The following is a 24,695-nucleotide window of genomic DNA, read 5'->3' as shown; positions in this document are numbered from 1 at the left end:
TGCTAATCAACTTGTTCTTCTGTTACATATTTTGTGTTTTTTTGCATACAAGTTAGCAGATATAGAGCAAGTATTTACGTACTTCCAACTGTAATTTTACATCAGAAACATTCAATTCTAAAGTGTAAGTTTTTACCTGTATTATAGTTATGATTATAGTTATGATCATATAGGAGATGTGTGTATATGGTCACTCATATGGTTTTATTTTTGCAGACTGAGCTCCGTAAAGGTTTTGGCTACTTCACAACGGTGCTGCCTGAATCAACCCAACGTATTTTGCTATATTAATATCCTGATTTTTGACAGGCCACCAGCGTGAAGAGTGGTACTGTATATGGCATTTATGCTGTATTTCAAAAACTAGAGCTAAAAGGGAAAATTTGGAGTCATTTTTGGAATCAGCGGGTCAGATATAGCTAGGAACAGGTCTAACATTCAAGGCACCAAAATGTGTGTTGGTCTGTGTCAACAAAACTTCACACTACATATATGGTATTTATCAAAAGTGAGTACACCCCTCACATTTCTGTAAATAATTTATTATATGACACTTTGCTACAATGCAAAGTAGTGAGTGTACAGCTTGTATAACAGTGTAAATTTGCTGTTCCCTCAATATAGCTCAACACACAGCCATTAATGTCTAAACCGCTGGCAACAAAAGTGAGTAAACAACTAAGTGAAAATGTTCAAATTGGGCCTAAAGTGTCAATATTTTGTGTGGCCACCATTATTTTTCAGCAATGCCTTAACCCTCATGGGCATGGAGTTCACCAGAGCTTCACAGGTTGTCACTGTAGTCCTCTTCCACTCCTCCATGATAACATCACAGAGCTGGTGGATGTTAGAGACCTTGCACTCCTCCACCTTCCATTTGAGGATGCCCCAATGCTAAATATGGTTTAGGTTTGGAGACATGATTGGCCAGTCCATCTACCTTCAGCTTGCTTCTTTAGCAAGACAGTGATCGTCTTGGAGATGTGTTTGGGGTCATTATCATGTTGGAATACTGCCCATGCGGCCCATTTTCCGAAGGGAGGGAATCATGCTCTGCTTCAGTATGTCACAGTACATGTTGGCATTCATGGTTCCCTCAATGAACTGTAGCTCCCCAGTGCCGGCTGCACTCATGCAGCCCCAGACCATGGCACTCCCACCACCATGCTTGACTGTAGGCAAGACACACCAGAATTTGTACTCTTACCTGGTTGCTGTGACACACGCTTGAAACCATCTGAACCAAATAATTTTATCTTGGTCTTATCAGACACAGAACATGGTTCCAGTAATCCATGTCCTTAGTCTGCTTGTCTTCAGCAAACTGTTTTTGGGCTTTCTTGTGCATCATCTTTAGAAGAGACTTCATTCTGGGATGACATGCAGACCAATTTGATGCAGTGTGTGGCGTATGGTCTGGGCACTGATAGGTTGATCCCCTACCCCTTCAACCTCTGCAGCAATGCTGGCAGCACTCATACGTCTATTTTCCAAAGACAATCTCTGGATATGACACTGGGCACATGCACTCAACTTCTTTGATCGACCATGGTGATGCCTGTCCTGTTAAACTGCTGTATGGTCTTTGCCACCTTGCTGCAGCTCAGTTTCAGAGATCCTTAGAGAGTTCTTTGCTATGAGGTGCCATGTTGAACTTCAAGAAACCAGTATGAGAGAGAGAGCGATAACACCAAATTTAACCCACCTGCTCCCCATTCACACCTGAGACCTTGTAACATTAATGAGTCACATGACACTGGGGAGGAAAAATTGCTAATTTGGCCCAATTTGGGCGTACTCACTTTTGTTGCCAGCGGTTTAGACATTAATGGCTGTGTGTTGAGTTATTTTAAGAGGGCAGCACATTTAAACTGTTATACAAGCTGAACACTCACTACTTTACATTGTAGCAAAGTGTCATTTCTTCAGTGTTGTCACGTGAAAAGATATAATAAAATATTTACAATGTGAGGGGTGTACTCACTTTTGTGAGATATTGCATTTTACATGGGCGGTCCTATTGAGACCCTGCATATCAGCCTTTTGGGCAGAGTTATGACATTACTGCACTTTGACAACAAGATGGTGATGGTGAGTTGTTAGCTGTTTTTTAATTTGTTAGCAGAACATGTGTATTATGCTGGCTATTAAGATGATCTTTTAACCACTTCAGCCCTGGAAGATTTTACCCCCTTCCTGACCAGGCCCTATTTTGCGATTCGGTACTGCGTTAATTTATCGGACAACAGCCGACTGCCCTTCTCTCTCATCGGGGAACGATCGCTGGTTTCAGGCGGCAATCGGAGCTGCCTGACACACGCATCGGCTTCCCCGCTGACGAGCTCGCCCCCTAGACTCCCGAGAGCGAATGCCGTCCATGTACGGCGATTTGCCTGGGAGCGGCTGCCTGCCGCAGTACATCTGCGGGGGGCGGTTGTAAACAGGTCAAAGGATAATATGTTTTTCTTCTTTTAGAAAAAAATAAGTAGGAAAACTGATTTGTAATCTTTTATATATTTCAAAAACACTTGGATTACCATATAAGAACAAAATAACTGTGTAGGTGCCAGACAGCTCTTCTGATTTTCAAAATGAAGTCTAGATTTTAACCACCAGACCAGACCACTTTACCCACAAGTGCAGACTGTTTCATTCCTTTCCAGTGCAGGTCATTTTTAATTTTTCTGCACTGCCACACTTTGAATGGCAATTGCTCAGTCATGCAACACTCTACCAAAACTACATTTTTATCATTTTTTGAGATAGAGCTTTTTATCACATGGTATTGGCAGGCAGTATTTAATCAACACTGTTTTTTTTTTACTTTTTACTATATAATGAATTTTTTTTTTTTCTTACATACGGTCATCAGAGCATGTCGTTCTTCATCCTTATTAACCAAGGCATGTTGCCATTCGAACCCACCTCCAGAACATGAATTGTGGTTTTCGGGGTCTCTAGGTCTGAATCATTGGAGTATCTGGGGTAGGGGAAGAATGCTTTCTAGGTGCCTTGAGTGCGAGGCACATAACTGGTACACCAGTAGGGGGAGGTACTCACCACAATCTGACCAACCCACCTAAGTAGCAGTACTCCAGAGGGTTGTTGACTAATGTCCAGCTCACAGCAACAGCCCCCAGTGAGCTGTGACACAGATCAGGCCAACTAGAATGCAACTATCTGTGGGGACACAAATAGCAATAAAACTGGGTAGCTTTCCAACCTTATTTATTGCTGATTATTGTTTAGAAAAGGCATCTATAGTCCTGCTAAATCGACTACTCTAATTAAATATATAGAAAAATAAGATTCTACAGCTGCCAAGCTGTATTGTCAGCTCAACAATACAGCATCCTTGAAAGTGATTAGAATAAAACATCCACTCACAGATATATACCGCATCAAAGAAATCCACATTTAAATGGCCTACAACACATTTTTTTTATCCCAATCCACTAAATCATATGTTAGAAGGATACATAAAGAACATCTATGCAAGGAATGATCATGTATTACATTTGTACAGTACACTGGAATTATTTCATAACAGTAAGATGAAGTATACCACTTAAAGTGGTTGTAAAGGCAGAAGTTTTTTTTTTATCTTAATGCATCCTATGCTTTAAGATAAAAAAAAACCTTCTGTGTAAGCAGCCCCCCTCAGCCCCCCCTAATGGCTGAGGTCATCACCTGAGGTCCATCTAGATCCAGCGATGTTGCAGGAGTATCTCGGCTGTCCAGGACTCCCCTCTTCATTGGCTTAGACAGCTGCGCGGCGCCATTGGCTCCCCCTGCTGTCAATCAAAGTCAGTCAGCCAATAAAGAGATAAATGGAGTGAGACCAGGCCGCAGCTCCATGTCGGCTGTTTGCTGTGGGGGCACTCAACAGGAGAGAGGGGCTCGGGGCGCCCAAGAGGGACCCGAAAGGAGGAGGCTCTGGGCTGTTCTATGCAAAACCACTTCACAGAGCAGGTAAATATAACATGTTTGTTTTTTTTTTAACTAAAAAAAAAAAAAACCTAGACTTTAGTATCGCTTTAATTGAGGCTAACATGCCATGACATTTATAAGCCATTGTTTTCAGATAATAAGACTATTCATCCCGTCATCATCGCACTCATCTTGTCATTATATGTACATATGTACATGTGTACAGTATTTTGCTGAGTATAAATATAAAAGGTATTGTCCTGCACAAACCAAAGTCATCTTTCCCAGGACTATCACACACTTGCCACAGGCTCCTCCCAGGGAGAGACACAGATATACTAAATCAGTGACCCCTCAAAAATATATGCTGATAGACAGAGGACAGCCAGGTAAATCTGTGACCCTTTAAGAGCAATATACACTTTTTTTCTCACACCAAAATCTGACTTCTGTCCCTCTGTAAGCAGACAAAAATACCTGAGTACCTGATTAAAGTTCCTTCTTGCAGGGTCCAGAAAGCAGCTTGCCTGACAGCTCCTCTTCTACCCTCTTGGGGCAAGAGTATCTCTGTTCAGGTCCCCAAGGCCCAGGGTCTTCATACATTGGTTGAGCAGGGAGCAGCATGGTGTGTCGGTGAGTAGTGATCACAAAGAGGCTGAGGTGAATAATAACAGTGTGTTACAGAAAGTTCCAACAAGGTACAACCAGGCCCCGTGGGTAGGCACAGCCATCCAGAGTCACTTATTAAACTGTAGCAGGGGTCTGTAAACTGATGACAGCTTCTGTAATGAGAAGCTGGAATACGGGCTGACCGGTCCACACCTAAATGGGAGGCTTCCTAGAGTAGAGGATAGAGGTAGTCCCTCTCATGGGCGTCCGCAGGTAGGGGCAGGGGTAGGTCCCCGTGGAATCTCAACTTCCCCTTTGAAGTGGCTGTTAAGCCACTTTATACCATCTTGTCTTGTCTGTTTAATAATCATTTGTGCCCCTGTATCTGTGTTTTAAAAAAAATAAGCCGTTCTTTACCAATTTCTATAGCACCGATTGCCGCTCATGTGTCCCATCGGCTCTCCATCGGGGCCGAGTATTCCTTGCTGAAGTCAGTGGGGAGGGGGGAGGAGGAGGGGAGGGGGGATGAGGAGGGGAGGGGAGAGGAGGAGAGAGGCGGAGGCAGTGGTGGGATTCAAACATTTTAGTAACCAGTTCCGACTTTCAAGCATGGTGTCATTTTTTTTAATCTATTGTCCGTTAGGGGTCCGATCTGTCCACCGCAATGGTGCAGTCCCACTAAAAATCGCAGATCGCCGCCATTACTAGTAAAAAAATAAAATAAAAATGACATAAATCTTTCCCCTAGTTTGTAGACGCAATAACTTTTGCACAAACCAATCAAAATACCCTTATTGTGATTTTTTTTACCAAAAATATGTAGCAGAATACAAATTGGCCTAAAATGATGAAAAGATTTGATAGGGAATGTTTTATAGCAGAAAGTAAAAAATATTGTTTTTTTTTCCAGAATTGTCCCTCTTTTTATTTATTTTGCTAATAGCGCAAAAAATAAAAATCTCACGGGTGATCGAATACCACCAGAAGAAAGCTCTATTTGTGGGGAAAAAAGGGTATCAATTTTATTTGGGTACAGCATTGCACAACTGCGCAATTGTCAGTTAAAATAATGCAGTGCCGAATCGCAAAAAATAGCCTGGTCATGAAATTGGGGGGAATCTTCCGGTCCATAACTGATTAAATTAAAAGCAGGGAGTAGTACATCAGCGAGTGGTGGTGGACACAGCAACCACCCCCCTTCCCCTGTATGGAGAGAGAGAGAGAGAGAGAGAGAAAGGGAAAAAAGAGAGGGAGAGAGGAAGAGAGTATAAGAGAAAGAGGGATGGAGAAAGAAAGGGTGAAAGAAAGAACCAAAGTAAGAGGGATGGAGGGAGGGAGAGAGAGAGAGAGAGAGAGAGAGAGAGAGAGAGAGAGAGAGAGAGAGAGAGAGAGAGAGAGACAGACAGAGAGACAGAGAGAGAGAGAGAGAAAGAAAGAGGGATGAAGGGAGGGAGAGAGAGGGGGAAAGAAAGGGGTGGAGAGAGAGAGAGAAATAAAGAGGGATAGAGAGAGGGGGGGGAAATGGGAGGAAGAGAGAGGAAAAGAAAGAGGGAGGAAAAGAGCGAGAGAGGGAAAGAAAGAGGGATGGAGAGAGAGAGAGAGAGAGAGAGAGAGAGAGAGAGAGAGAGAGAGGGAAAGAAAGAGGTATGGAGAAAGAGGGATGGAGAGAGAGAGAGGGAAAGAAAGAGGGATGGAGAAAAAGGGATGGGGAGAGAGAGGGGGAAATAAAGAGGAATGGAGAGAGAGAGGGAAAGAAAGAAAGAGGGATGGAGAGAGAGAGAGGGAAAGAAAGAGGGATGACAAAAGAGGGATGGAGAGAGAGAGGGGGAAATAAAGAGGGATGGAGAGAGAGAGGGGGAAATAAAGAGGGATGGAGAGAGAGAGAGAGGGGGGAGAGGGAGGGAAGGAAAGAGAAAGAAAGAGGCAGTGAGGGAGGAAAGAAGGCACTTTTAGCAATTTTTAAACATATTGGAGCATAACACGCTTCTCCTTCCTCACCTCCGTTTGCAGTTGCAGAGCAGCTCCATGTAACTTCACAGAAAGCCTGCTGAAAGTAATGGGCAATGCACCCATTGGCTGAGAGGCAAGGAAAGGCGGTGCAGCCCGCCTCCTGCTCAGCCAATAGGTAGCTGAGTCTCAGCCCAGCCAGCTTCCTATGGGGGGGGGGGGGGAAACGTCAGTACTAACCAGGAAGCAAAGTCTGGCTGCACTGTCTTATACTCGGCTCATAGAGGAAAGGGCAAGCTGAGTGCTGCAGCATTTTTATAAGAGAATCAGACCGGCCCGATCTACGCTTGCACCGGTTCGGCGAACTTGTAACATGTTCGTAACAGGTTCGCTCAAACCGCTGCGAACCGGCCGAATCCCACCACTGGGCGGAGGGTCATGTGAGCGGCGATACGTGTTCTGAAAACTTTTTCTAAAACACAGACACAGGGGCACACAGGATTATTAAACAGACTGTAGACAGGATATGAAACTTTAAATGAAACTACAGCAGCAGGAGGGGAGGGGGGGGTACTGGCACAGGAGCAGACAGGCAGGAAGGGAGGGGGGAGAGAGCACAGAGGAGGACAGGAGGGCTGCAGATGATGGAGACATGTAAACTGACCACGGTGCCAGGGCTCAGCAGCCATGGTATACCGTGGTCAGTTTACAGAGGGGAGGACATAGCCAGGCAGGATCAGCCAGGTATTTTAGTTGATAAAAGGGGCCAAATTACACAGCACAAGCACTGTGCTGTATAACATGCTTTAAGGGAACAGGATCAGTTTTTTATTTTTTAGGTTAACAAATGCTTTAAAAATAAATGCTGCCGTTTGCCCTTTAAGTTAACAAATGCTTTAAAAATAAATGCTGCCGTTTGCCCTTTAAAAAAAATACTCAAAATCAGTATAATGACTAAGCCCCTCCCCTTCATGAAATCGGTGACCTTAAAATGATGCCCCTCCCTGAAAAAAGTTCTGTGTACACCCATGGTCCCTATGCTGTCCTTACTCCTCTGAAACCTCTCCATAACTCAAAACACTCTCCCTGTCAGACAGGGAACCACTCGCAAAATGCACACAAACCCAGCACACGAACCCAGGAAGCCAGTCCCTTAAATAAGCACTGCCCTCACTAAAGATGGCCATAGGGGTCAATCAGGGCACTGACATCCAATCAGACAGCTGTTCCCCTGATGATGGCAGGAAGTTGTAGAGGAACTAAGTTCCTCAGAACTGCCTTCCCATTCTGCATCACTACTCAACCTAGCGCCACCTAAATAATAACCTAAATAATAAAAACAAAACCGTCATATAGTGAAGCATTTATTGTAACAAGAGCATCAAAAGCATACAGCTCAAGATAGGTCACATTAAAATCACATATACATTAAATAGAGATGCTGGCACTTACATCAAATACCGCCACTCGAATATCCAATGTGGGTGGGACCATTACTAGTAAAGAAAATCTTTCCCCTAGTTTGTAGACATGATAACTTTTGCCCAAACCAATCAATATACACTTATTGGGATTTTTTTTTTACCAAAAATATGTAGCAGAATACATATTGGCCTAAAATGATGAAAAAATTTGATTTTTACATTTTTTTATTGGTAATGTTTTATACCAGAAAGTAAAAAATATTGTTTCTTTTTCAGAATTGTCGCTCTTTTTTTTTTTGTTTATAGCGCAAAAAGTAAAAATTGAGGGTGATCAACGTTATAACGCAAAAAATGGCCTGGTCATTAAGGGGGTAATACCTCCTGGTCCCTAACTGGTTAATCTTCCCTTTTTTTTTTTTTTTTTTCAAATGTTGGTAACAATATTCCAGAGAGTGGAGATAGAAGGGGCAATTGACAACACTGTACAAATGCATCAGAGCACTGTACAGATATAAAGAGATAAGATTACAGTTTATACTGCCAATAACCAGAAGTAGTGCTTAGCTTGCTGTATGTGCAGTTCACAAAGGTTTGCTTTGACACTGGAGGGCAGCAATACATTACCATCTTGATCTGCATATTCTCTGACACGGCTGTGTCTGCTCTGTAAGTCTCATCAGAGGAGGAAGGAAAACAATTATGCTGGGTAAGTGCTAGCTTATAATGACGCTGAAATGAGATGAGGATAGGAATAGGTTTTTTTATGATCAGCTTATACAAGCATAGCACATGGAATATTCCAGTCCATGTAGTATTCTGATTTTTCACTAAAGGCATTATGGTATTCTTTAGATTAATTCACATGCACATTATGGGCATTTAACAGTTTTTTTTTTTTTTATTATAATTTTTTGTCAATCAGTATTTTATGTAATAAATTGCTGTTTTACCACCATCTTAACCACTAGCTGACCCTGTTGTTTTCTGACATTTGTTGTTTACAAGTAAAAACCAGTATTTTTTGCAAGAGTAAAAAAAAATTAAAAAAAAATTTTTATATTATATATATATATATATATATATATATATATATATATATATATATATATATATTTATATTTAGCAGAGACCCCTAGAGAATAAAATTGTGGTGGTCATTGCAAAATTTAATGTCACACTGAATTTGCGCAGCAGACTTTTTAAACGCATCTTTGTTGGAGAAAATACAGTTTAATGAATTTAAAAAAAAAGAGAGAACAGTAAAGTAAGCCCAATTTTTTTTATATAATGTGAAAGATGATGTTACACCGAGTACAAAAGGTACCTAACATGTCATGCTTTAAAATTACACACGCACGTGGAATGGTGACAAACTACAGTACCTAAAATTTTCCATAGGCGACAATTGAACATTTTTTACAGGCTATCTGTTTAGAGTTATGCCCCGTACACACGTGCAGATTATCTGCAGACTTTTGTCTGCAGACTTACCTTTTCTATGTAGTGCAAGGGCCTGCCGGATTGCATACAAATTGAAAGTGTTTAGGTTTGACCTCATATTATATGGTTTTGGTAAGTCTGCAGACAAAAGTCTGCAGATAATCTGCACGTGTGTATGGGGCATTACAGAGGAGGTCTTGCACTAAAATTATTGCTTTCAATGGTTGCGGCGATAGCTTACATGTGTGGTTTGAACATATACGGGTGCGACTTACATACACGTTTGCTTCTGCACGTGAGCTGGGAGGGATGGGGAGCTTTACATTTTTTTTTCTTCCTATTTATTTCACTTTTTTATTTTACACTGTCCCTTAATTATTTTTTTTTTATCACTTTTATTTCTATTACAAGGAATGTAATAATCCCTTGTAATAGAAATAAGCATGACAGGTCCTCTTTATTGAGAGATTTGGGGTCAAAAAGACAATTTGCTTTAAAAAAAAAAAAAAAAATCCTTTCTGTCTGCCAGAGAACAGGAAGTGATGTCAGATGTCGCTCTGGTCCTCCAAGGGCATAATGAGTATGGGCTATCTTGACCTCACTCGACTTTTGCCTAGCCATTGGTCACACTAGATCTGTTTCGGCCTTACAAATGGCTCCAGTAAGGTAGGAAATTACCGTGAAGCAGCTGTGGGGGGGGGGGGGAGGGGGGTGCATCTCTCCCGCTGCCTATAAAAGTGATCTCTCTGCAAATTTACACCTGGGATTACTTTTATCAGAAAGCCAACCGCCTGAGGAAAAAAAAATGCTGGGGTAACGGCAGCTAGCTGCTGCCATAACCCCAGTATTTAACTGTAAATTAATGACATACATTTACAGTTAGGCGGTCGCAAGTGGACAGCTCCTTAAACTACTATCCACAATACACACTTTCTAGACACAGTTATTGTCAGGCTCAAAGTATTGGTCTTTCAAGGAGAAATAACGTGATTATTTTAGACTTTTACATACAAAATTTCATTATAAATTGATAATATAATAAAACCAAACCAGATGATGTGTCAAATGATGCTGTTAGTGCACTAAAAAATCAATTTTCAACTGTAAAAAAAAAAGAAAATATGTAAACCCACAAGCCAGAGTAAAAGTAAATACATACTGTATGTGCCTTCTGCATTCCCAATATAAGGTGGCATGGGCATCTTCTAATATACCACAGCACTGAAAGAGTTCCATTCTATTTCCATCTTCACAAACAATACCAAATTATTTGTACTTGTAACACTTTCCCCGCAGGAACTGCTAGATTTTGACAGGTTCTTTCCAGCAAGTTGGTGGCGAGGCAGCCAAGTACACAGTGCATTTTCCACACTCTCTGGTTCAATGAGTTGTCTATTGGATGTCTTTTATGTGTTTTTATTGCTGAAGAACTTGGATGGGGAGATGGGTGGCATGGGATACCCCGGTAAACCTAATTAACAAATAGACACTTTAACTTGTCTGGACAGTCTTTGAGCAAAGGGCAGGGAAGGTAGCTGAAAATACGTTCTTGTAAAAACCCAGCATCAGAGCAGTCACAAGGGGCCTTCTGAAGAAAATAGAAACTAGTCATTAGAGCTCTGAAATTCAGTTTGGTTTTAGAGGGAGAAAACAAGGACCACAATGCCACAGGACAGCTTGGCATCTTCTTCCAACTTCCATTGGGCACTCTTCAACAAGATCTCAGTCCATGATCCCAAAAAAACCCTTCAAATAGGCCCTCAGCTATGCTATAGGTGGGACCTCTGAGACCATACAGCAACGTTCCGACAAACTGTCCTTTGGACCAACTCTCTCCTGCTCTAAGCCTCAGAATATTGATGGGCTCTCCAGCCAACTCCTGGGTACACCTCTCCAGGGATTGGTTGGGTCCCAATGAAAATTTAGACTGCCCTTCTGCCTTTCCTCCCATTGTGATTCCAGAATCATCTAGAATACAGGTAGGAATAATCAGACCAGCAGCCTGTGAAACACTGATCAGGCTAAAGCAGTCAACCACTTTTCCACTGGCTACAGAGAAGCCAAACTAAATTTATCTAGCATCCTATACTCTAGCTAGAAGGTTGCTACACACTTAACATCATCCTCCCTGAAAAAAAAATGTCAAAGACTGAAAAAAAAAACCTTTCACTTACATGGAATGAAACAACTGATATCCTAGTTAGAATAGTAGACTGGAGCATACAAACTTCATGAAAAGACTGGATACAACTGGAACACATTTTCTTAGATTTTACCTAAAAGGGTTATTCAAACTATGCACACCCAAAACACTCTTTTTTAGCGTGTGGGATGGTGTCCATTTTGCCTGGCAATGGGGGAAGGAGGGTGGTGGTGCTGATTGGGCATTAGCACTTTTCACTATTTCAATTTATTTTATTTTTTTTCAAATTCTTTATTAAGTCAAAAAAAAAGTTACAGGATGCACACTCAATGAAACTTCGAAATGATCCAACACAGACAGAAACACAGTAAAAGTAATGATAACGCAATAAGTAATAGCATAGTGAAACATTACACACTATCAGAACAAAACGGGAACAGCGTCACCATATCATGAACCAAATCAGGTATATCATGGATCAGTAACCATAAGTTCTATGTCACTTAACAGTTATAATATGAAGAATACCGAGACAACATCCAGAGTACGGAGAGAAGTAGTAAAAGATGTGATTCCTTCTCAAGTTTTCAATATTTTCAAGTATAGGAGACAACTGGGAGTGGGGAATGAGGGAGGAGAAGGTGTGGGGAAAAAGGGGGGAAAGAGACAGAATAATAAGTAAGCGGAAAAAAAGGTGGGAAAGGTCGGAATTGAGCAAGGAGAAGGGAGGCACCCCGTGCGGGGAGCCAATACCCAGGCGCAATCGTCAGGAGAGCCGCCATGTAATGCTTGTCCCTCGTTTCAATTTTTTTAAGCTTTATTGAGAGTGTAACAACGTACACTCTATTGAAGTTTCCGCGCAGCAGCTGCGTGTGACCTGTGAAGTCATCCAAAGCGGTGCAGAAAAAATGCAACTATTGTTTTTCTATGTGCATTTTTTGAAGCTGGCGGTGAAAAAAAGTAATGTTAAAAGATATGTAACAACAAGCATTTAATGACTGCGTGCCTAATTCTGCTTGCTTATTGACCTGTGCTGTATAAAACATTAAAATGTTTTCAACCGTTTTCTGTTCCAACTTTTCCAACAAACGTGTACACAGTTCAAACAGAGGAAACCATGGTTATTTATAACAAAAAGAGCTTTGTGCCCAACTTTATAGTGAGATGCTGACCAGTGAACCGTGCATAATCCATGGAGCACAATTTGTGCCAAAAGAAAGAAAAAATGATCTTTGATATTATAAGCAGTAGAGCTCATTTTAGTGAGGTATAACTGAAGGTAATACTATTAGCATACTGTTTATACAGGCTTAGGTGCAATAATCATTCTGCCTCATTAGGGAACAGTCTGATGTTTCTATTCCAGAACAGCTGACATTAGATGCGCAGGATTGTGCTTTAGGAGCATGCTGCTGTTAGTCACAGAGAGCTGTTAGTGCCACTATCTGTGTTTTTATTTTCTTCAGGGCTTCTGGTCATCCAGACCAGCACTTTATATTGTATATTAGCCCTGCATGCCTAATACAGTATTTCTGAGACTTAAAAAAAAAATCATAGTGTCTTCTCAGATAAATGATAATGACATTTGAGGTTTGTGGTTCTGAAAAAAAGCCACAGCATAAAGAATGCTGTATTAATGCCGAAGTTGAGTAAAAAAAAAAAAAAAAAAAAAAAAAAAAGAAGAAGAAAGAAAGAAACAAAAACCAGCACAATTGATGGGACTCAGGGCCGGCGCTCCCATTAGGCAAACTAGGCAGCCGCCTAGGGTGCACTGCCCCCTAGGGGCACACTGCTGCCTAGCCTAGGGAGGGTGCAGACTGACCCGGATGGATCATTCATGTGTAGTTTGCCGGCTCAGCAGCTCAGACGGCAAACTAAAGGCTGGCGGGTGGCGGGTGGCGCTAAAGCCGAGAGTCCCTCAAGTGCTTATGCTGGCGCCATCCTGCTTAGATCTGCTCAGCACAGCCGACCCGTGACAGACAGCACAGAGCTGGGCGCCGCTCTGAGTTGCCTTCAGTTGCTGCCTCAGCACTTGCTTTTACCAGCAACAAAGGTCCCGCCCACTCCTCTCTTATGAAAGGCAGTCTTTAATGTCCGAACATCAGGCACTTCATCTTCTAGGTACACTGGCTGCACTTGCTGCTTCTCTCCAGGAGTATCCCCTCCCACGTGGGCAGTACCAGAACAGCCTCTAGTCCATCACACTCGTCGGTGAACTGGAGGTAAGTGAGAGAAGGGGGGAGGGGCAGAGTGAGAGCAGGGGGAGGAGACAGCAGCCCAGTGCAGGACTGCAAGAATGACACAGATCCTCAGTGGAAGCATGGCTGACTGTGCCCATTACACTGCTGCATGTACAGGTACATCTTGGGGACCATGTAGAGATAGAGGAGGAATAGATGAGGTTAGACAGGGGGACATAAGGACAGAGTCATGTAAAAAGAGAGATAGGGGTAGTTAGAGAGTACATGGGGACAGAGAGCAGAGGAGAAGGGACAAAAAGACATCAACAATAAGGCCCCTTTCACATGGGACAGACTTTACTTTGCTCAGATGGGGATCTGTGTGCTGATCCCCCCTGAGCAGAGCAGGAGGTTAACAGATCCATATCTGCTCCAATAATGCTAAGCAGACACAGCCCACTTTACTCTATGGGCAGTCAAATTTAAACAGACTGCTTATCCGTTTACACCTGGCTGGCATCCATCCTGATCTGCCAAAAAAGAGGGTAATGGATCCCCCTTCCATCTGTTTTTGTCTGATTGGATTGGAGGTAGGTGGGTGTAAATGGACACAAGTCCATTTACATACACCGCTCCATAGTGGAGAATGGAGGACAGACCTGATTGGATCCTCCATTCTCCTCTATGGAGCGGCAGATGTAAATAGACTTGTGTCCATTTACACCCACCTACCTTCAATCTGATCTGACAAAAACAAATAGAAGGGGGATCCATTACCCTCTTTTTTGGCAGATCAGGACGAATTGGACCTTTCTTGTGAAAGTGCCTAAAGTGCAATGTGAAAGATATCGAGAATAATATGTGTGTGTGTGTGTGTATATATATTATATATATATATATATATATATATATATATATATATATATATATATATATATATATATATATATATATATATATATATATATATATATATATATATATATATATATATATATATATATATATATATATATATATACACACACACATTCCAACTGTGCTCTGATAAACTTCAAATCCACAAAAATCGTAAAACAAATCCACTGCAAGCTGTTTGCACCAACTTCAGTGTACCATCACCAAGACAAAGCACACATCATCTGCTTACCAAAAAATGTGACTCCTTAAACTTATGAAGTGACATGCACTTGTCATCTGCCAGATATTTACAGCCACTTCACTCAAAAGTGACAATGCATGAATAGTAGCTTTCTCCCAAGAGCACAACACTGGGGGTGGACTGACGCAAAAAGAAGTTTAGAAGGATACCAATAATTACTATCATATGGGGCAAATTATGGAAAATCTATAATGGCATAGCACATATAGAGTCCATAAAGTCCATGATAATCAAGTCTTTCCACACTTGAAGGCTGCTCTGTCACAAGTGAGAAGAGGAACTTGCCATGAACTATAAGAGAAAGGCAGGCGCCACTCTAAGTGTAGTGGGACTCGTATTTTATTGGAAAATTCAACACACTATATACTCACAAACGAGTGAACATAAACAGCAGTGGATACTGAACCGTAGAGTTCGTCCGGAGGATCGGTAGACCTGGATGCCTGTGGAAAAAGGTCCAAACAGTCCGCTGAATGGTGCGCTTGAGCCGATGGAAAACGGCGGTACCCGAACCCAGGGGACACTGTCAAAACTTCCGGCGGCGTACTTCCGGCTTGAACGCAAAATGGTCTAGCACCGGCCCTGATGGTACTTACATTGCATGAGAAGTGTCCCTTTGACTGGTGCCTACTGTCTTATTTGAAATTTTCTTCACAGTTTTCACAGACTGTGAACAGTTTTGCATTCATTTGAAAATCAAGGTCCCAGAGTCTGGAGGAAGAATGGAGAGGCACAGAATCCAAGTTTCATGAGGTCTAGTGTGAAGTTTCCACAGTCAGTGATGATTTGGGGAGCCATGTCATCTGCTGGTGTTGGTCCACTGTGTTTTGTCAAGTCCAAAGTCAGCGCAACCCTCTACCAGGAAATTCTAGAGCACTTCATGCTTCCCCCTGCTGACCAGCTTTATGGAGATGCTAATTTCATTTTCCAGCAGGACTTGGCACCTGCCCACACTGCCAAAAGTACCAATACCTGGTTTAATGATCATGGTATCACTGTGCTTGATTGGCCAGCAAATTCTTCTGACCTAAACCCTATGCAGAATCTGTGGGGTATTGTCAAGTGTAAGATGAGAGAAACCATATCCAACAATGCAGACTCGGGATGGGCTTGATGTGCGAGTCCAACATAAGTTCAACTTGAACATCATGCTGTTCGTGTGTTCGCCGAACACACAAACAAATGGGGCGCTTGGCGGGCATTTCGCCCGCCGATTAGCGCCCCATGATGTACTGCGCTGGTGCAGTGAATTAATTACTGATGATTGGCCAAAGCATGCATCTGACCAAAGTGCCTTTAGGCAATCATGGCTCAGACCTAAATCAAGGCACCACACTATATAAGGCCGTGTATAGTGTGTGATAATAGAGGTTAGGCAGGTAGTTAGTGGACAGTGAGTTGGGTTAGTTTAGTGCAGTCAGTGTAGTGTACCCCATTTTATATTGTATGTATATGTCGTAGTCCTGGGTCCCCTCTCAGTGCTCCCCAAGCTTTGTATCCCTGTCACTTTTACTTCGTGAGTAGTGCCATGTCAAGCGGACCAAGATTTCCCATAGATGCTAATAGTAAAGACAGGGAGCAGTGCCATGCCAAGCCGACCAGTATTTCCCATAGATGCCAATGAGCACTGAAAGCTGAAAATTGTTCTGGGCAGGAAGGGGGTGAAAGTGCCCTGTATTTAAAAAAAAATTGCATGGGATCCCCTCCAAAATGCATACCAGGCCCTTTGAGTCTCGTACAGATTTTAAGGAGATTTCCATGCCAAAATTGAAAAAAGAAATGGCATAGGGTTCCCCCCCCTAAAAAATCCACACCAGACCCTTATCTGAGCATGCAGCCTGGCAGGCCAGGAAAGGGGGGGACGAGTGAGCTACCCCCCTCCTGAACCATACAAGGTCGCTTGCCCTCAACATGTGGAGGGTGCTTTGGGTGCTCCCCAAAGCACCTTGTCCCCATGTTGATGGGGACAAGGCCCTCTTCCCGACAACCCTGGGTTGTGGTTGTGGGGGTCTGCGGTTGGGGAGCTTATCGGAATCTGAAAGCCCCCTTTAACAAGGGGGCCCCCAGTTCCCATTCCCCCCATGTGAATGGGTATTGGGTATATCGTAGCCCTACCCATTCACCAAAAAGTGTACAAACAAAAGTCCTTTATTCAAAAAAATAAAAATAGTGTCCCTCGATGTAAATCCATCGTCAATGACGGGGCTCGCCGCACCCGAAAAATATTCGTACCCGCCGAATGACGCTCTTGAGCTTTGACAGCTCTTTTATAGACAAGGGGTGGGGCCACCCGATTACATCACCTGGTGGCACCGCCCCTTCTGACATCACATGACGTCACATGGTGACCTAAGGGGCAGTGCCCCTGGCTGATGTAACCTGGTGGCTCTGCCCCTTGCCTATAAAAATGCTGTCAAAGGTCAAGAGCGTAATTCGGTGGGTACGCCTCAGAAGCGTCTTTCAATTTTTTTCTATTTTTTGGGTGCGGCGAACGTCGTGATTGACGATGGATTTACATTGAGGGACACTGATGCTGGAGAATTAAAGTGGCTGTAAACCTGATTCATGAAATTTGACCTAAGCACATACATCTGTAGTGTTTTCTTATTTATTTTCAAAGCCCTAAGTCCTGCGTCTTTCTGCTGTTTCATTGCTCTGTTATCACCATGATAACTTCTGACAAGTTCTCCGTCAACCAGGCTGAAATTTGTGTCATGGGAGGTTGCTATAAATAGATTAGCAGAGAGCTTGTCTTGTCACAGCACAGCTCTGCAAGTTTTCCTATGTGGGGGGGTGCATTTCCTCCAATCAGCTGACTTGGCTGTATGCCAAGCATCCACTCCCAGTGCTGAACAGGAAGAGAAAATCTCTAACATGATGTGCTCTTTCTAAAGAATATATAAGGCTAAAGACAGCAGATATGCATGTAAAACTTATGTAGGGCGCTTTGTTTTATCTCTATGCATCATCTGAGGCTGTTCACTTCACTTGGTATATGTGAGGGTTTACATCCAGCTTCCAGGTTTTATTACCAAAGATTAATTGAACAAGCTGAAGTTGGAAGCTGATTGGCTACCATGCACAACTGCACCAGATTCTGAGTGCACCAGTTTTAGTAAATCTCTTCCATTGTCAGATGTCACAGAAAGAGGTTGCGGGGACCCCAACAAAATGTGGCGCCATACGTTTTAGTTACACCCCTGATTTAGGGACTAAAAAAAAAAAAAAAAAAAAAGATGAAGCACCCCTATTCCATTATGTCCTGTGGTATAGATAGTGTTAGGTGTCATCACATAACAAGGTGCAGTTTGTTCTATGTAAACACAAATGGCCTGAATTCCTACTAATCTATTTGCTGGAGGCAAATTACAATTTCGGATAGTATGAGCTTTCATCTTGATGTATCAACACTCTGAGTGTACAAAACATGGATGACAGCTCTTTAAACACACTGACTAGGTGCATTCAAAGGCAAGAATCCCTTAGGCCTTGTACACATGAGCTTCAACACGCACAACAAGCTTTTGGAAAGCATGAGCAAAGTCTTTAACCCTTTCATCACCTGATGGCATTGATGCCTAGATGCCCAAGCCAAATTTAGGAGCTTCATTTAGCTTGACTGTAACTCTATGAATTATTATATGTGATAGAGTAATAACTGCGCTAGTGGAAATAACACAAAAATAGCTGCAACTTCAAGTGTGACCACACCCTTTATCAAATACAAACAAAACAAGTCGCACTAATCAAATAAATGAAAGTCCTTGTACCAACTGATAGGTCAAGAAAAAAATTGTGATCAAAATAGTCTCTAACAGAATATAAATCTGTAATAGTCCAAATTTAATGTGAAAAAATATTATGTCGAGATAGTTGATGACAATCCAAACTCCCTTATGGTAATACGCTTACCAAAATGTGTAGTAAATAAAGCAGAGTTCAAATCAGGATCTCAACAACTTGATTGTGGATATCAATGGTTAAACTCCCGGAAATGAATGGTGTGGAGTCATAAAAGAAAAAAGAGGAACGCCATAGCATAAAAGCCCACAAAACATATGATGGTGTAAAAATAAAACACCAATGTGTGCATAAAAAGAAACCAATCATTAGTGAAACCAAAAAGGAAGAGTAACTGTGTATCCACCACCGATAATGAAGCTGCTTACCAGAGTTAAAGGTAAAATAGGCAGAGGTGTAGATAATGTGTGAAGCAACACTCAAAAAATTCTAAATACTCATTACCAGAAAGAAATATAATGTAAGCTTGTGCAGCAAAAAACAGGCAAAGTAATCCTCCACCGATAAGAGAGCCCCTTACCGAACTACGATGTAAACACTAGTGTAGGTATCAAAAAATAAAGAATGGTAGGCTCCAACAGGCAGGACAGATCCACCACCACCACCGATATATATGTCCCTTACCAGACTGAGGTAACAATTCACATTGGATATTTAGGAGTCAGATAGATGATGGATGCTTCCACAGGAATACTCAGGAAAAAAGACGGGCGGACGGCTATGCACATCCGCACTGTTCGGACACTCCAGGAAATGACGTCAGCACGCCATGACCTTACGTCGTTTCGTCACAGATGACGTTTGCAAAGGTACCTTTGAAAACATCATCTGTGACGAAACAGCGTAAGGTCACGGCGTGCATAGCCGTCCGGCCGGCGGCTGATACATGCAAATTGCTTCATTTTAAATGTGAGTTGTTTAACATTTTATGCAATAAATTTTGTTACGTTTTACACTATGGCGCCTGTGCTGCCACGCAGCTTTAACTGTCTAGCAGTTGTTATTACATGTTATGTTATGCTTTATGGAAAGGTCCGAAGTGTGGAAGTAAGGATTGTAAAGGACGGGAGCCCAAAAACCTTCCTGAGACCAGTCACTGAGACTGTCCTAATTATGCCTGCTTCCAAAAATTCTGATGCAGTGTTATGTGAAGGAGTCACTTAGACCTCTAGCATAGTTAGCTTAGAGCATAGGGCTACATAGCATTCTACTGTATGCAATGTTAATTGTATGTTTATGGAAAATAATTGTGTAGTGGTATCTCACAATACCAGGCGGGGAGTGTGCTGCCACGCAGCTTTAACTGTCTAGCAGTTGTTATTACATGTTATGTTATGCTATGTTATTGGTATCTGCCTTGCACCCCTGCTGTTTCTGGCTAGATGGTTTCTCCCATCCTCCATTTTCCTGCTGTAACTCCCATTTTGTTTAGTTGTTATGAGGAGACTGCAGAATGTGGAAGCTGTGTAACTTCGTTGGAAATTTACCTATGGAAAAGCCTCTATGTTTATGCCTTTGCTAACTTGAAGCATAAAGAAGCATTGGAGAACACCTCTGGAGTCTTTATTCATTGAGTAAACTATCTGTTAAAGCCATCATTCAACCTGCTGCACACACTTTCAGACTGGGGTTCTACAAGGAGGTCACAGGTACAATCGATGCTGAAACAGAACAGCGCCTCTTTCCCTTTCAGGTCCTTGATACATTGGGGGCTTTTTTCCTGAGTATTCCTGTGGAAGCCTCCATCATCTGTCTGACTCCTGGATATTCAATGTGAATTGTTACCTCAGTCTGGTAAGGGACATATATATTGGTGGTGGTGGATCTGTCCTGCCTGATGGAGCCTACCATTCTTTATTTTTTGATACCTACACTAGTGTTTACATCGCAGTTCGGTAAGGGGCTCTCTTATCGGTGGAGGATTACTTTGTCTGTTTTTTGCTGCACAAGCTTACACTATATTTCTTTCTTTTTTTTTTTTTTTAAAGTAATTTTTATTGGATTTTCAAAAAATACAATGCTTGTAACAAATTACACTCAAGATATGCGATGTACATGTAAACAACAACAGCAGTCAACTCTGGATGGGAAACAACCACCCATGAACTTACTTACTTCTACGTGAAAATAAACCAATTCACATCAGTCTATCAAAGTGATTTTAGGCAAATAAGTACAGTTCAATGCTCACTCACTTAAGCTAAGCAACTTCAGTTCTCCGGCATGTTCAGCTCCCACGTGGCCCCCAATTGGGAACATTACCACGCAGGGTCGACCACGCCCAAGCCCTGTGTAGAGGAAGGTAATAGACACAGAAAAGGGGAAAGAATAGGGTAGAAAGGAGTACATTATGAAGGTAAATAAAGCAATAGAGCGCAAAGTAGACCTCTTAAGTAGCCCTATAGGCCTCCCATATCTTCCATCTATCTTTGAAACGTTGAAACGTTAAAGTGGAACATGACAGGATACTCTCATATTCATGGGATTCATCCACAATTTGTACAACCTCACGGAGTGAGGGTGAGATATTGCTTTTCCAGTGGCGAGCAGTTACCAATCTAGCTGCATATAAAATGTGTTGCACAATCACTCTGCACATCGGCGGGTACCAATCCAGCCCAATACCCAACAGTGCCTGCTCAGGATTCAATTTGTTTAAGATACCAGTGACATCTGCTATAAGCCTGTGCACCGAGGATTAGTAGCTCCTCAGGGACAGACATGACCAAAGCATATGAAATAATGTTCCCACCTGCCCACATCCCCTCCAGCACAGATTAGAATAGGAACGGTGGAACTTCGCTACAATGTACAGGGTCCTATACCATCTCAAGTGTATTTTCATTGCACCTTCCCTGAAGTTTGCACACCTAGTTAGTGAGTAATTCAGTCTAAATGCTTGCTGCCACTGGGCCTCAGAGAATGATCTGTTCAGGTCCCTTTCCCACTTCAATTGGTGAGATGAACTGCAAGCGATCATGCATGGAATTGTAGAATATACTAATACCATGCTTGTTTGAGGGATCAGTGAAGCAATATGAATAAATTTGTCGAGGAAAAGGAATATATGGTTTAGGTAAAGTCTGTATGATATGTAAGATACGTTTATAAGTCAAATATTCTGTCCTAAAGTCTGGGAATTTGGTGCAAAGATCTGAGAATGGAATGTAATCGGAGTGAGAGTACAGGTCTGAGATTGAAAACAGGCCATATTTACCCCAGTGAGTCACCGATAGGTCTGGTGAGAATGCGCGTAGTGTGGATAATGGGATAGACATTTGATGGGGATCATTGGAATTGGAACCTTTCTCCCAGAAATATTTCCAGGCCTGCAGCGTGGCTGAGATGGTGGGGTGGGAATCTAACGGCTTCCTACTAGACAGAGGCAAGGCCAACACGAGATCAGTTAAGGTCAGTCGCGGTACACTAGATTGTTCTAGGGAACACCACAATGGCAAATTAGCAGTGGAGAACCAAGATTTAGACTGTGATAGAATGGCTGCCATGTGGTAGTCTCTCATGTCAGGGACTCCCAGTCCTCCCACCCTTACCTGCTTAGTCAGCGTCTTGTGGGATGTCCTGGGTCGTTTATCTAACCATAAATAGTTACTGATAATGGATTGTAATGCCTTATAGAAGGTGTCAGGGGCCAGGACAGGGAGGGCCCTAAATATATATATATAAGAGTTTTGGTAAGATCAGCATCTTAAATGCCGCATTTCTCCCTGACCACGATAGGTAAAATTTCCTTAGTCTCAGAAGGTCCTGTGTCGTGGCATGGAGCAGGGGGAAAAAGTTGATCCTGTAGAGAGTGTCAGGTGAGCTAGTCAGCTTGATACCCAAATAGTCTATTGATTCCTTTTGCCACTGGTAGTGTACTATATGTTGGATCCGTGTCTGCATACTATGCCCCAAATGTATGCCAAGGAGATTTGATTTAAGCTCATTGACTTTGTAGTAAGAAACTGATTGAAACTCCCCCAGAACATCTTGAATATGCAGCAGAGACTTTTCGGGGTCAGTGCAGGTCAGTATTACGTCATCAGCAAACAATGAAATAATATTAGGAGGGGAATCCGCCACCTAAATGCCGGAGATATCCGGATGGGATCTCATCCTTTCCACCAAGGGTTCCATGAGCATGGCAAAAATCAGGGGCGATAATGGACACCCCTGACGAGTGCCATTCTACCAAGATAAGGGACCAAAATTTCCACGAAGGAGCCATAATACTCGAAAGAGAAGCCATCCGGTCCCGGGGACTTCCCCTTCGGTAGAGATCTAACAACCTTCAAAATCTCCTGATTGGTAATAGGAGCGTTCAGTTGAGCCAACTGAGAGGGGTTCAGGCTCGGGAGGGAGATAGAAGACAAGAAAATTTGGATGTCTGACGGTGTTGGTTGAGGCCTCGATCCGTCCAGGCAAAGGTTGTATAAAGAACTATAATACTGACTGAAGGCATCTGCTATGTCCTTCTGGTTGGTCATTCTCTCCCCAGTGGCATGGTGGATTAAGTAAGGAATTCTTTGTTTTGATATCTTGTCTTTCAATTGAGCTGCCAATAGCCGACCCACTTTATTGCCATGGGAATAATGAGAAGCTTTGAGCCTACAAAGTGCTCTGGAATGCTGACGAATCAGAAGGACCCTCAGCTCCGCCTGGGATTTAGAGAGTTGTTCCGCGCAAGCTGCGGTAGGATTACGCTTATTTTGTTGTTCTAAATGCTTAATAGAATTAAGGATAGTATCCAGTTGCTGTCTTCTATGCCTCCGTACCTTCGCCCCCTCTGATAACAGTAAACCTCGCATAAATAACTTATGGGCGTTCCATAATACAAAGGGACACACTTCAGAGCCATCATGGAGTGCAAAAAATTCAGTGAGTTTGGAACTCATAGACTTCCGAGTCTCTGGGTTGCTAAGCAAACTGGCATCAAATCGCCATCTGTTGGCCCTTGTGGTAAAGGGCATGTCCCCGATTTGAATAATAACAGGGGCGTGGTCCGACCACGTTATGGAACCCACAGACGCGCGAGTGATCCGTTGCAGCAAAAATGTATTAGTAAGAAAGAGGTCTATCCTTAAGTAAGAATGATGGGTCTTGGAATAAAAGGAATAGTCTCTTTCCGACGAATTGTGGCAACGCCACACATCATAAAGTTCAGCTGCAGAGAGGAACTTTGCCAGGTCCGCACGGTGAAAGCGCCTTGGGTAATTCAGAGAGACATCCAATTGGAAGTTAGGGACTGCATTAAAGTCACCACAGAGAAGGAAGTGACCTTTGATAAGTGGTTGTATTTGTTTCCAAAGACATTTCAGAAAAGAGAGCTGTCCCACATTCGGTGCATAGACTGCCACTATGGTGTAGGTGGCTTGGTTGATAGTGCACAAGAGCACCAAGAAGCGACCCTCTGGATCCGCAAACTGAGACAGTACGGCGAAATCCAGAGACTCCTTGACCAGTATTGCCACTCCACATTTCTTCTTAGGGCCGTTAGCATAGAATACTTGGGGATAATCCTTGGAGGAGATTTGTGGGTGGTTACCGGCCTTAAAGTGCGTCTCCTGTATAACTGCGAGTTCACATTTCAAGGTTTTAAGCTCTCTCCAGAGCATGTGTCGTTTATGGGGGCTGTTCAGGCCATTAACATTGAATGTAAGTACTTAAAACGACATGGCAAAAGGCAAGGTGGAACAAAATCCATATAGATAGCAGAAAGACACTTACTGGTAGTGCGAAGATGACAAGGTCTCAACTCAGGATGCAGATGGACGGGCTGGTTGGTAAAAATCGAAGCTGTGTGCATTGATAGGTCCGGTCAGAATTGCGTATCTGGATCAATGAGAGAGCAAAATCAAAAGAAAAGGGCAAAAAGAAAAAAGTGAAAAAGGGTTAGCAAGAGGATGCCCGCAACATCCGGACACTGAAGGTAAAAAAAGGCGACTCTTCAGAGGAGTCCATACGGTGTGGAAACCGTTTGGTAAGGGGGTATATAGGAACAATCATTAGCCGAGCATGTCTTCCGAAGCTTGGTAGCTAGAGACTGAAAATGGTAAGGG

The sequence above is a fragment of the Pelophylax lessonae genome (assembly GCF_965119305.1).
Source record: "Pelophylax lessonae genome assembly, chromosome: 3".
Lineage (NCBI taxonomy): Eukaryota > Metazoa > Chordata > Amphibia > Anura > Ranidae > Pelophylax > Pelophylax lessonae.
The sequence above is the reverse complement of the archived record's forward strand: the minus strand, read 5'-3'. Positions refer to the sequence as shown.